This window comes from Juglans regia, chromosome 3, assembly GCF_001411555.2.
Source record: "Juglans regia cultivar Chandler chromosome 3, Walnut 2.0, whole genome shotgun sequence".
NCBI lineage: Eukaryota > Viridiplantae > Streptophyta > Magnoliopsida > Fagales > Juglandaceae > Juglans > Juglans regia.
In genome coordinates, this window is record NC_049903.1 from 27,675,037 (window position 1) to 27,690,895 (window position 15,859).

Here is a 15,859-nt window from a genome sequence, read left to right on the forward strand (position 1 = left end):
AACACGCGCCCCACCAGGAGGTTGCCCAGCCGCCGATCTACACATCCACCGAACATGGCCCCAACCGGAGTGGAGCGTAGCATGCACGCGCGAGACGAAAATTCCGGAGCTCGTCGGCGCGTGTCCCTCACGCGCCACCAAGGAGCTCTTCGCTGTTGCAACGTGCGGCTGCTCCCGAACCGGCGACTCTGGATCTTCCAAGACCGACCGTCAGTTTTTCCTTCTGAGGCATTTTTGTGCACTGTTTTTTCCTTTTTATAGTGTTTTCTTAATGTAATTTATTTATGCCTTGTCTTTATTTTCAAGAAAAAAAAAAACCCAAAAATGTTTGTCCCTTCGGACTTAGGTCCAAATGGTGTTGTCCCCCCTCCGCTTAGTCGGTGATGTTGGGGTTTGGTTTCTCCATAATCCGTCCAGTTGGGTATGAAGTTTTGTGTTTGGTTACTGTAAACTCTGTCAGGTACAGAGTTGTGCTATCTCTTAGATTTCGGTCTTTAGAGATAAGCCGTCTGGACTAGACCATGTCAGTCACAATAGTATACTGGGATTCTACTAATGTTTGTAATTGTCTTGTTGTTTGAAGTCAAATTTGTATGTCATCTTTCAATGAATGGAATGAATCTGTTGTTATAAAAAAAAAAAATAACTGACATATAGGGAAATAAATTTTTTGTAAATTTTTTTTAAGTATATTTAATATTTTTCTATATATATATATATATATATATTATATATACACGCCACCTACCGATAGAAAAAGTAAGCAATTAAATTGATGATTGCGCGCACTTCATGTACGTATGTGTATTAATTCCTTAATTATTCTCTGATATATAATAGATGAGAAGTTGGGAAGCTTGGGAGAAAGAAACTCAAACAACCGAGTAGCAAGTTGCCAATGGTATGTGTTTAATTTGATCATACGCACGTTGTATGCATGATTCAGTATTAATTCAGTATGCTAGCTAGCTAGCATCTCATATGACTGCTAATTCCAATTTATAAGCAATATATATAAATTAAAGCAATCGGTCTTTGCAATATATATAAAGAAAGACTCTAGAGAATCAAAGTCTTTAAGCTGTATTTTCATATGACGTCGAAAGTTCTTAAGCTCTAAGCTACACGTTTTTATCAAAGTACAAAATTACATGCATCATCGGCCGGCCGGTCACATTAACGGAATACAAGGTCACCAAAAAAATCTCTAAGCACTGCTTAATTAATTTGCAAGTTTTGACATTAATTAGAACGTACGTACGGGACCACATGCATATATATAATCATGTATATCGGCCGGTCACATCACGGGAATACAATCTTCATGATGATCACCGCTAATTAATTTTCTTCTGCTTGTACCATTCATTTATATAATATACGTGTCATACAGATAATTAATCTTTGACTGAGACCGATTCAATTTAAGTACTATATTAAGAAGGCGTTTGTATTTACAATTTATCTTAATTTATTTTATTATTATTTATTATTATTAAGTAATTTTAATTTATAAATTTTATTATTATTTACAATTCATCTTATTATTATTTATAATTTATCTCAATTTATTTTAAGTCATCTTTAAATCTAAACGTTTCCTAAATTTTAACGTGTTTATTAGGACGTTGAAGAAAATTCAGCAATTAATTATTACGTGATATATACGTTCTAGCTAGCTAGTCATCATGTAGATAGTAGTACATAAATATCATGAAAGTTCGGCTACTTAATGTTAACTTGACTTTTTTTTTAAACTTATGATATTAACGTCTGTATGAGCTAGCTAGCTAGCTACGGATCATCAGATCAAGTAATTAATAAGATTAAACTAAAAAAGTCAATTCCTATAAAGAAAAATAGTAGTTAAACTTATCAAATGCATATATATAGTTTTAATTAATTACATTAATTTATATATATTACAATAATATATATTAATATGAAAGATAGTGATTTCATCAATTTTTTAATTGGTCAATAAATCATGTGACAATTTGGGGTGAACAAAAAGGCTGAATACCCTACCCGACCCGACCCGACCAGTGTATTTTAAAACGGAAACGGAATATCCGTTACCCAATTCTTTTTTAAACAAGTAATATCCGTTTATCCGATTTAATCTAAAACACAGTGTTTTTTCTTCTTCACCGAAAGACTCTCAGCCCTCCTCTCCTTTCTCCCGCTCGACATTCTCTCCCTTGCAGGCACTCTCCTCCTCGCAACCTCACTCTCTCCCTTGCAGTTCACTCTCTCCATCGCAACTGACGTTCGCAATTCTCATTCTCTCCATCGCAACTCAGAATCAAGGTTAGTGGGTTTGTCGTTTGGTTTATGGGTGTTTGGATGGTTGGAAAACAGAATCTTGCTCCCTTGCATGAGATTAGTTTGTGAGTTTGTTATTCGTGGATTTATGGGTGTTTTGAGTATTTTCTGATGAAGGAATTGACTATACTGAATATTTTGGGTTTATGAGTGTTTTTTTTCACCATCCCGGTCTCAAGAAACTTGAATGTGGGTGATGGGCTACCTTGAGATAAAACCTAGAAACATGCCTTTAGTGTGGGTGTTTTTTCTTTCTTTTCTTGAATATAGATTGTAGTGGTGGAGAAAGAGATTTGAGAATGTGATACATTCATCCTGAGATTGGGATTGATGGATGTACCAATGTGGTGGATAGTAGTTGGATCTTTTCTACAAGATCACATTTAGATTTTTATCTAAAGGTTTTAATTGACCAGTAAATCTTGTGACAATAATATGTGCTACTTGGTGATCAATTTTTCTATTACTTTTATAGACATTAGTAACCATAATCATTTCTTAGAAATGATTTAATATTTCATATTCAGATAATTCATCTATATTTCATTCATATAATACATCTGGTACGAAAGCAGATCTTACTATATGTTCTCTCTCTTCATATTCCATAACTGGTGGAGCAGGTCTCGGATATCAATTACGAGTAATAGAAACATGATATTTAGAATCTCTAGCTGAAAAACTATTAACATGATCTCCTCTAATCTTATTTATTTGTAAATCTAGATTTTTAAATTGGTTTTCAATATTACTAATTCAGAGTCAGATAATACAGGTGAGTCTGTCTTGCTTAATACAATAATATTGAGTTATTTTGAGGTAGATACAGTATTACTACTAGTTAATTTTTCTAATTTATTAGAGATTTGTTCCAATAAATCATTTTTGTTTTTGAAAAAAATATTTTTTAAATGAGATGGAATTTCATGGGGAACAAATAAAGGGGTTTCTTTTACTTCTTTAATAGTGGGTTTTATAGGAGATATTTGGGTTTCAATTTTTTCTAATTGTTTACCCATGATTTTTAGATATAAATTTGTATAATTGTTTTGTTGGATTATATTATCAATATTTTTATCAATGTTTGCATTATTATGTTTTTTTATTGGTAAAGTCAAAATTTGAGTATTTCTCTTATTGAACTTGATGACTTCAAAATGGGATATTCTTTATAAACAATTTGATTATTCTCTCATTTAATCCATTGGTTAGTAGTCTTGTTTATGGTAGACAATTGATTTGATTTATATATCTCAAACCAAGTAAAGAAAGGTATATTAATCTGTATTTTCTCTAAATGCTCGTAATATTTTTCTTGAATATAATCTATTTCTATTTTTGTAAAAGTTGAGAAAAATACTAACATTTTGTGACTATTTTTTTCTTTCATATTTATAACTAGAAGGTGTTGAAGAAGAATAATGTGAAAAAGATCTTCTAAAAGGTTAAAAAACTATTTGGACTGTTTCGTCTATTTTTTTTTATCTATATATTCAAGATCATATTTAAAATTATTTTATATCTTAAGTAATAGAGTAATATTCTCTAATTGTCATTCATTAGAAAGAGTAATTTGATTCCAATTGATTTGTTTAGGAATTTGTACACTAGAGTTTTGTATACTAAATTGTAATAATAATGTATATCCTTTTGGATTAGTAATAAGAGCTTGTGGTTCTAATGTTGTTTTCGTTAATTTATAATTGATCCTATAAACTACTGTTAAAGGATGTGATCCTTTCATCATCTGATAATCGTTTGTTTTAATATTTAATGTTAAAACATGTAAAATAATTGGGATAACAATTAAAATAAACTAGTCCTTCGAGCAGGCTTAATTCTTCTGTTCCAAATAATTAATCATGAAAATTATAGTATCTTCCGTCTCTTAAATAGAGTAATACTGAGGTGTTTAATCCACTTCTAGTGAGTGACTTTATAGATTCTTGTACTAGTCCAATATGTATGAAAGAATATTTATGTTCTTTGTGATATTTAATTGCTTCTTTTGTTAATAGTTGTAACGATTTATAATCATTATTTAAACTAATGGTTTTTTCTACTGTTTTAATTGTATAATTTGTAAGAAATGATAATTTAGAAGAAAAAGTAGAATGTTTGTATATTTGATTTTTTGGAACATTATGAATTGTCCAGTCTTGTAGATTTCTTTCTATATCTATTATACTGTAATCTTCTTGATTGATCTTATCAGGTTTTATGGGAATACTTGTAGTGGATTCATTAGGATTGAATAATGAATTCATTGAGAAATGTCTTTAAACAAAGATTTTCTATATCCTAAGAGATATAAGTAAATTAAGAACTTGAGAAAACACCATCGAGAGCACCCTTAAGGCCTTCTAGCACGAATTGGTTGACTAATGGTTTTTCATGGCTTACCAACACAAGCTTCCCAATATACTTCATTCTCTTTTGTTATGGGTTATCTTTGTAAAAAATCTATATACAATTTAAATATGCTCTTGTATCTAATAAGGCAATTATAGTTAAAGAAAATTTTTGATTAATTGAAACTGTTACTTCAGCATTTCATTTTTTAAAATTTATTTTATCAAAGATATTAATGAAATTATCTGTTTTATCTTTTATAACTAATGTTGAACATTCTCATTGTTCTTTATTATGTTCGTCTTCAAATTTTTACTTCACAAAATGATAGTCCACCAGCATTAAATCATTGTTCACTACTCATTCTTTTCTTCCTCAAAACAAAGTTAAATTGGATTATGAAATGAGAATATGTCCTCATTTCTCTCTCAAAACTATTATGTTTCTAGCTCGCCAAGTTTCTATCAAATGGTGGAAGAAATACAATTATGACATAAAAATGTTTTCAAATATTTCCAAGACACCAGAGGTTCTAGTCCAGTGGAGCAGATTTCAAGCGCAATTAACATCTATTACCAACAAGAAGGATTTGAAAAAATTAGCCGAAGCAATGTCATAAGTTTCAGATATTGACGATGAAGAAGAAGCACGTCATCTCGCCAGATTATCTCTATTACAGCAACTCGCATTATCACCAGTCCATCAGGCATCTCCTTCTCAACAAGCCTCTCATTCTCAGGATAACTCAGTCGCCTCTCATTCTCAAGATTACTCATCCTACATATATTCTCAAGATCCGTTTGACCTGAAATTAGCAAGTTATGATCCTCAGAGTATGTGATTCTAGAAGATTATTATTCATGTCAGATTATTGTTCAGAAAAACAACAAATGACTTTGTACATACTAGTTCACGTGTCCTGTATTGTGTTAATTTGCTTTTAGTGTTGGCTGATATTGTTCTTGTTTTTAGTGTCGGCTGAAACTGTTTATGTATAATTAGGATTACCGTGTTGTACTGTTCTAGTATCCATATAAAGGGGTTCGCGAAGGGTATTCAGAATTTTCCATCTGAAGCTTCTTCCTCTCTCGCCCAAACCACTCCACTTCAGTCCTGCTCACTTTGTAAATTTTCATTTCTTCATGTCTTCTGCTTCCAACTCCTTTGAGAATTAGTCTCCTTGTAAGTATTATGTTTTTAATAAAAAAGTTTATTTTGAATATATTTTCTATATTATTTATTTTCTCATGCATATGGTCGGTTATACCGCCTGCTCTTTCTGCTATCATGCATATGGGTGGTTATACCGCCTATTATTCTTATTAATATTATACTATTATTACTATCTATTAATATTACTTGGGATTTACGCATTTGGTATCAGAGTCAGTGGTGATTATATTGTAATATTTTATTATTTTACCTTTTATATTGCTATTTTTTCGTGTTGTTTAACTTTGAATTACATATTTTATTATGGATAATTATTATGCTCATAGTACTAGTTTTCGTTATTTATATGAGTTAAAATGTTTAGATTATTATTTAAGACATGAATTAGAGCATAATATTAATTTATATATATTACAATAATATATATTAAGAAGTAGTACTACTACTCGATGGTACGTGCATGCATGACTAATATGATCAATATTAATATTAATTTACAAGGCAAACCACATTTGGAAGGTGGCACATGAGTTCTTGTACGGAAACATCGTTTCAGCTTTGGATTGTGTGTTGTTAGCCCACCTACCCATAAGCTGCTTTTATATAATCTGTGTCTAAGTGCGTGCTGGCTAGCTTGACGAGAAAAACATGATCGTCTGATAATTAATGTCTAACGTATAATAATACACTAGTTTGGATATTGATTCATGTGGTCCATGCATTCATGCATGCAGAAATGTTTCTCCAAGCAATTCTTCCATTCCGTAGGAAAAGTTGATTATCTCACTTTGAGACATGGTTTCATCTCGGTAAGTACGTAATTATATATATATATATATATTTATTTATATGTATATACATATATAGCTTTCTTTGTCGCCATATCTTTAAGACAAACACTACTCCTCCTAATTCCATGTTATGGGTGGAGTAATTCCTTTCATGATCCTTCAATTGTCCAGATGCATAATCAATCACCTTACCCTCCTACATCAGAATGCATCCTAAATTATACTTCAACGCATAATGAACACTATGAATGGTTTATTTGGTTCTGACAGTGCTAAAATCGAGGATGTGGTTAATCGCCTCTTCAGTTCCTTGAAGGTTTGCTCACACCGCTTAGTCCAGATGAACTTAACATCCTTCCTGATCAACACCATGAGAAAGGTTGATAACTTAGAAAACCCATCCACAAATCTACGATAATAACCGGCTAACCCCAAGAAACTTCTAATCTCCTGTATGGTGGTAGGTCGTTTCTAGTTGTTCACTGCCTTCACCTTTCTAGGGTGTACCATGAATTCCTTCACTTGTTACCATGTGACCTTAAAATCTTACTTCTTCTATCCAAAACTTACACATACTAAGCTTGGCGTACAACTGATGATCCTGAAGGGTCCTCAACACTATTATCAAGTGATCTTCATGCTCCTCAGCATTTCAGGAATATATCAGGATGTCAACTATAAATACTACCACAAATAAATCTAAGAATGGTTGGAACACCCTATTCATAATGTCCATGAAAGTTGTTGGGACGTTTGCCAACACAAAAGGCATTTTAGTGAACTTATAATAACCGCTCCTAGTTAAAAAATTCGTTTTAGACACATCGCTTTCCTTAATCTTAAGTTGATCTTGGAAAAGACTGCAGCTCCTTCCATTTGGTCTAATAGGTCATTTATTCTGGGTAGTGGATAACTATTCTTAATAGTCATCTTATTCAAATCCCGATAATCGATACAAATGATCCTAAATGTTCAATCATTCTTCTTTACAAACAATATCGGTGCTCCCCAAGGTGAGGTACTAGGTCTAATGAATCCCTTTACTAATAATTTCTGTAGTTGACTCTTTAGTTCATTCAACTCTGTTAGGATGATCTTATAGGGTGTCCTATGAACTGGAACAACCTCCAGTTCTAAGTTAATGGCAAACCTTATTTCCATGGCAAGGGCCATCCCTAACAATTCCTCAAAGACTAGTAAGTTCTTACTACTGGTATGTCCTCCACTTCTTTATGTACTCATTTTCTCAAGGTCAGGTGCACTAGATAAGCCTCAATCACTTTTACCAACTCCTTCTTAGCTTGCATTGAGGTGATAACTTCAGGTAGGTCACATAGTTTACTTCCCTTAAAGACCATAGCTTCCATTCTCGACACTTAAAAAGTTACAGTCCTCGAAAGACAGTCTATAGAATATTGTCTCCTCATTTGGCAAGGCCTCCATGATCCCTTGGCTCATTGGCTGCTTCCGAAGGTTAGCCAGTTTGACTAATGTCGATGATACAAATGACTGAAAAACTCTAGAGTCAAATAAAGTGCTGGCATAGACATGTGACACCCTAACCCTTCCTATGATAATGGCCACTACTTAATATACACAAGGAATTCCCACAAAGGAAGTTAACTATGACGAGTAATAATCTCATACCTGTGAAGACACTAGCTTCTTGTGCTTCCACGGCCTCCTTGTCAACTTCTCCCGGGGGTAAGTGCTTACATTCTGGCTTGCACATGCTTCTTTAGACCTCCATTACCTCCTCTTGGCATCATTCATTGCATTAGGGTTGCTCGGTGACAATCTCAGCGAAATGTCCCATTTGATCACATCTATAACATACGTTTTGGGCTTGATAGAAATTTCCTTCGTGAGCTCTATGACAAACATTGCATACTGGCATCCTTCCACCCATTCATGACCTGGAATGACTGGTGGTTGCCCATTGGCTCTAGATACGAACTTCTGCAGGGCTCCTGAACTAATTCCTTCGTCTACACTCGTTCACATCTTTATAGTTGAGGATACAACCAACGAATTTTGATGCTCCCGTTCAGCTATGGACACCTTATGAACAAGTTTATGGAAATCTATAATTTATGGTGTTAGAGCTCCAACGCAAATCGATAATTAAATATATTTTAATTTTTAAGGAGAAATTATATATGTTCTTCCATGGTGTGCAAGCATCGAGCACTACCATTGGAAAAAAGTAAGGGTGTAACCTGTCCGGTTCGGTCCGATTTTGGACAAATTTTAGAATCAAACCAGTATTACATCAGTTTTGAAAAATTACGAACTGGTACTGAACTAATTCATCACTAAAATCGGAACTTTTGGTTTTCTGGTTTCGGTCCTATCTGGTTTTTTGGATTTTCAAATTAATAACTTAATATTAAAGTTCATCTTTAAAATTAAAATTTTATGCTATATTAATTCTATGTTATAAAATTAAAATTTATATGTTATATCAAAATTCAAATGTTATATTAAAAATTATAAGATTAATTTATGTTATATCATAACCAAATGTTATATTAAAATTTATAAAATTAATTTTATATTAATTTTACATTATAAGATTAATAAACATGAGTAATAAGATTAAAATTTCATATTATATTATTTCACAATTTAGCATATAATATATATATATCATTATATATAATATAATATAAAAAATTATATATACTATAAAAAGTCATATAAAAAATATTTTTTATATGACATAAAAAATTAAAATATATATCTACCAGTCAGGTTCAGTTCAAACCAGTTTTGTAAATATCAAAATTGAAATCGGATCGATTTCTATATATCTAGTTTTGATTGTTACGGAACTGGACCAGACCGATTACGAACTAGACCGAACACACCGGCTCGGCCAATTTTACTGGTTCACTAGTTTTTTACACCTTTGGAAAAAAATGGGTCTTTACTTATTTTAACTGATTTTTTCTTATGAGTTCTATATCTATAAGCTTTTATATTGAAGAGTGTGAGGGCATGCACACCCTATACTAGTGCGCGTGTGTATATATATATATATATATATATATATATATTTATATGACACTATAGCATATTATCACTAATATACTAATATATATATATATAGAATCATATAACATATACTATAGTATTACTATATGGTACTATATACTAGTGATCTATAGTTATTTACTTATAGTGATTTATATAGTGACTTATACATAGTGATTTAAAGCATATATCATATAGTACATATATAACATATATTATAGTGTCTTTTAATAATGTAAATCCCAATAAAACAAAATTACTAACTTATGAGTAATAATATGTTCTAACGGTTTTACTATACGTTAGAACAATTAGGTCATTGTTTGAACGTCCCCGAAAGAGGAAACTACACATTTGAACGTCGATTTTGGTGTTGGCGCCTTCTGACCTAGTGGCAGTAGTGTTTCACTCCAATGACTCAATATACGTGTCTTCGTTCGAGCGGTAGCTATGTCAATTCAAACGTACTAATTCTAAAGTTTTTTGTTTGAACATACATGCGCACAATGGGAAATTCATACTTCACATGTTGGAACTTTACGACGCAATAAATACATAATTTGAACGTCTCAAACTCATTTTCAAAAAAAATCCAACTGTCACGACTCCGCCATCCAACACCTCCATCCAACGTTACCAAAGCCTCACGACAAGGTTAGTGCTCCTCTTCTTAGCTTTTTATAGTATTTTGCATTTAATTTAAGTGGATTTGGGTGTGATTGGCCAATGTCCAAATAGCCATTGTAAGAAGGCTACTATAAGTGTATCCTTTATTTTTACAATGACCATTTCTCCAATAGTGGTATGCTTAGGGAAAATGAAAATGGCTGGGTCGACTCAACCATTTTTGAAATCTCCAAAACTTTTTACTTTTGAATGTAAAAACTTACATTTGAACGTGAGTTCGACTTGAATAAACATTTGAATGTAGATATATACGTTCGAACGTAGTGTATACATGTGAACTTTATACTCGCACATTTGAATATAGTTCAAACGTTATATTCGACTGTTCTAACATAACTCTTATGTGCGAACATAATTTACTTTAGGAATTATTGTTTGAACTGTAGACACTATTAAAGTTTGAACCGTGACATAATTACGTTCAAATGTTACCTGTTACATGCGCACCTGATTTTTCATGTTCACATATAGCTTTGTACTTTGAACGTAAATCACTCATGTTCGAACATATATGTTTACGTTTGAACGTTAGAAAATAGTTTGAACGTTATCCGACATAGTTTGAACATACATTTGAACGTTTTTATAATTTATCCAATTAGGTTATTAATTAGTACAACACATCTATATAATGAAATGTGTAATGAATTTCTTTATCTCTTTTGTAGGATATATCTCATAATAGGAAAACGGGGTAGGGATGGAATCCTGGACATGTTAAGGGTCAATATTTGAACAATTATGGTTGAACGTGAGATCAAGGTCTCGATCTCGAAGGGGAGGAGTTTGAGGTCCCTCTTCATTGCTAGAAAGTGGACTAGCATATGCGTACTAATGAGGAAGATATACCTATCCATTCCACATGCAAATGTATGACATGCTACAGTCCATAAATAGTCGCAATATATCTGTAGGGGTATTGAGTTTAAGGTATTGGCAGACGTCTTCACCGATCTACTAAGGGAGGCCCGATGAGCAAAGATGTAGACCCTTCAGATGATGATGGGACTCGACCTTAGGATAATGACAAATGATGACTTTTCTTTTGTCTCATAGGGAGATACCATACCTCGTTCGAAACAGAAAACTCATTCCCATCATAACATCCTATTACTATTTTTCTAGATGTTGCAACTCATAGTTGCAACAAACATGTAGATCTGATGGCACGTAGAGATCCTATTGACTTGCCATTGCAGATATTTGTAAAGATCCACTACAAGGCCAGCATCACCTCCATTGACATGATCCTTAAATATGGGATGATCATTACTCGATTATTATTACAGCGAGGAGTGGCACCCTGAGCTGAAGAGTGGTTGGCTGAACATATGAGAATGTTCAAGGTGCAGCCTTGGATAGGCAAAAGTCCATGCTCGGCATGAGGTTGGGCCTCTAGTAGATCTTGTGCCATTGGCTGAGGCTGGTGTTGTTCCCCATAATGAGAGTACTAGTGGGGAGCTGATGGGTGGAGCTACAGGGGATGCACGTCTTGCTTGGGTCAATGAGATTGTGTCCAATATTATTGCAAATGTTGACAAATAGATATATGTCCTCAATTGTCTCTTCGGGCATCGGTATATCGAGGACAATATGTCCTCGATTGGCTATCGTTAAGATATCTTAAATGAAAATGTCAACACATTGTCAAATGGATTTCATACTTATTTAAACACTGAGTACTAAGCTATGTTGATCCAGTTTTTACTTTTGTATTTATCATTTCATGTCATTTTTTGTTCTCTCTGTGTAATGAACAATATTAATTAATATATTTCATGTTTATGTATTTCAATTCTAAAAATCTTTTAATTATCAATTTTCTGTTTGCTATTATATTCCTTCTTTTGGTCTGGATATTTAAGTTTACAAATTTAAAGTCCAATATATATAGTTCGCACATTAGTGCATATCATGTGCACTAGAAGACGTTATGTTCGAACTATGAATTAGTAATGTTTGCATGTTGTTAATAACAATCGAATGTAACTTAGCCAAACAATATAAGTATAATTTAAAAAATGTACGTTCACATGTAAATCTAGTAATGTTTGAATAAACTACAACACTATTCGTACATATAAATATATGTTCGAATGTACTATCTACGTTCACATGTTTAATGATATATGTTCAAACGTACTAAACTAAGAAACAACAACATATTGTTACTGTTTGAACATATATCTTTTAAAGTCCAAACATTCGGTATCTTCCAACTTTAGTGACGGTCATCAAGGGTTATCTATGGTGACGGTTCATTGTTACAAATTCTAAACCGACACAAAAAAATAAAATCTATAATAGTGGGATAGTCTTACATATTACATGTAATCATGCGGACATGTAATTTAAAGTACTGTGGGTTGACGAGTAGCTGATATATAGTTGGCATGTCCATATTTCTTTGTAGTAAGGGGAGGGTTAACTTATGATTTAAGGCCTCATTTGGTTATACAAATTAGATAAAAGTTGAAAATTGAATAAAATATTTTTATAATATAATTTATAATATTATTTTTATTTAGAAATTTGAAAAAATTTAATTGTTTATTATATTTTATGTAGAAATTTTTAAAAAATTATAATAATTATATAATCAGATGAGATAAGATGAATTCAACATGCCTAAATCTCTACATGCGCATTCTAAGCACCTCGAGGCGAGAGAAATCTTTGGATCTAATCATCCTCAATACAGACGGATCAATATATAAACGTAATTGCTATAGAAGGAAACAATACATTAGATAAGTGAAAGTACATATATACTCGAAAAAAGAACTCAAAAGAATCGGAACTCATTGCAATAAGCTATTAAAATACGATATCAAATATTAAAAAGTGAGTAATTTAATACTTCTATTAATTTGAATCCTTAAACTTCTAGTAATTCATCTTACAATTAGGGGTTTCAAAGAATATTTGTTTCCGACACTTTCTAGAAACTTATTTTATATATAGGATTTAATTTATATTTGGGGTTTAACACACACTCCCATTAAAAAAACATAATTTAACTCGGTGGACTTGGAAGATAACTAAAAAAAAAAAAAAAATCAATTTGATGTTGTGTGATCATAGACTCCAATATTTTTAGCAAAATTATGTACTTTTCCTTCATGACGAAATAAAAATGCATAGTCATACGGTATATAAAAGAAAAAATTTATTTAGGAAGATTTTTAGAATATATGTGTATGTGTGTGTTGTATTTACAAAATACATCTTAATAGGAAAATTGTGTAGAATATAGAATTCAAGTAAGGGTGTAATCGGTCTAGTTCATTCCGATTTTGGATATATTTTAGAACCGAATCGGTATACTCCAGTTTTGAGAATTGAAAAACTGATGCTGGATCGATTCATCATCAAAATCGGAACTTCCAGTTTTACTATTTCGATCCAGTCTGTTTTGGTTTTTCTGAATTTTTTCGGTGTAATTAGGATTGCCAATAGGGTATCTCAATTACTTGAAAGAAACTTTTGCAACTCCTTTTTTTGTTTATGCATTTTCGGTGTAATTAACACTACCAGTAGTGAATACAGCAGTAATACTTTTTTCTTTTTTCTTTTTCACTTTAGGCTTTTGGGAATCACAAAATTATTTTGCTGAAAGTAGTGGGCATCACCAAATTTTGCTGAGCACTCACTACAAGAAAAATGATCTTTTTCAGCGCTCAAAATCGTCACAAATACCTTTCAGAATCGCTACATTTGATCATTTGCGGCGATTTATAAATCGCTGCACGTTCGCCACAATCCTAAAGCCATTTTTGATCAATTGCGGCGATTGGGAAAAATCGTTAGAAAATCTACTATTTCCGGCGATTTTAGTCTGTCGGAAATGTTCAAAAAATTCGACAGAAATGACCTTCCGATTTACCTTTAAAATCGCTGCAAACAACTATTTCCGGCGATATGTATCGCCACAAAACTTAATAAATCGCTGCAAATAACTTATTATTTTTCTCAACGGTTTAAAATTATCGCCTTTAGGAAGTATTTCCAGCGGGCATGTTTCGCCGCAACAAAGTTATTGTGGCGATTTAATGTCGCCGCAAATAAGTTTCTGCTATGAAAAAATATTTCCGGCGATCAAAACTCGCCGGAAAAGATGTTTCACAAAATTAAAAAAAAAAATGCACAAAACAGTATAGTTAGTGGCCAGCTCCAACTCTTTCAAATTAAACAATTTAATATTTTGAACATGTGCTTCCCATGTAGATAATTGTTGTTGTAACAATAGTCCACCATTTCGTTGGAAGAACTTCTTCTTTTGTTTCAACCTCCTTCTTTTCTGGACCACTTTGTATGACCACCATCCACCAATAACCCGAAATAATGCTCCAAGGATTGCTCAATAGAATAGGAAAAGATTACTCCTTGGAATAGTGAAGATATAATGGTAGTTTTGAATGAAGATGTTGACTTAAATTAGAAAGACATCTTCTCAAATATTAGAAAGCTTGACAAACTATCATATGCGAAAGACAATATCAAGTTAATAGAAATATAGGAATTGACAAGCATCACTGCAAAAGAGAGGAATTCTAACAAAGCACTATTTATAATTGAGGAAAAACTTAAAACAAAAAGAAAACGTACGTATTATGCTTGTAATTAGTTGAAGCATCTCTTTATAAGATGGCCAGTAGTGTGTATATAGTTTCCTTTAGAATTAAAGCCAGTCTCTTTTTAATTTCAACAGCTATAAATGATGTGGAGCCTTTTTTTTATGTCTATCGATCTCCCCAATTCGAATAGCTAGATAGAGTTCAAATACTAAGATCATGGATTGTTTGTCTCAATCCCTAAAAATGTGTATTTTCTCTTATAGAAATTAATCACAAGTCAAGATAATAAAAGTAAATCCTCATTGACCTTTACGTATTATATAAAACTAAAATCAGACCACCTCAATTTTCCCTATGATCATTTCTTATTTCTTATTTTCCCTCTTGATCAATATAATTTCATTTTGTATTGTTTTATTATTTAAGAACGTACTGTCAACGATTGATCAGGAAGATCATTAACGAAAATGAGCTAAAATAATATAACTAATTATAATTTGGAGCATTATTAATATATAAGTTCCATTGCCAAGAATATTGACTGTAGCTAGCTAGATTGATTGAAAAAGAAGCCATACCTATAATTATCAACATCCTGGTGTCCGTACAATGGTGACCCCCATCAGTATTTACACAGCATGAGTTCAAACACTGATTGAGCTCCGGATGTGCACAACTAGTCAATATCTGACATTACAAAGACAAACAGATGCAGTGGGAATGTTGGAATATAGTGTGTATATATATGATTAGGAAAACTCGGAGACATTATGGAAACGTAATGTTACTGGCCTGCCCGTGTTCACAATAATTAATGTTTTGCACGTTTCTATCGCTTGATGATACATCAGATGTTGCATCTATTAATGGAAGGATACCATGCAGTACTATATATTATAAATAGAGATAGAATGGTCT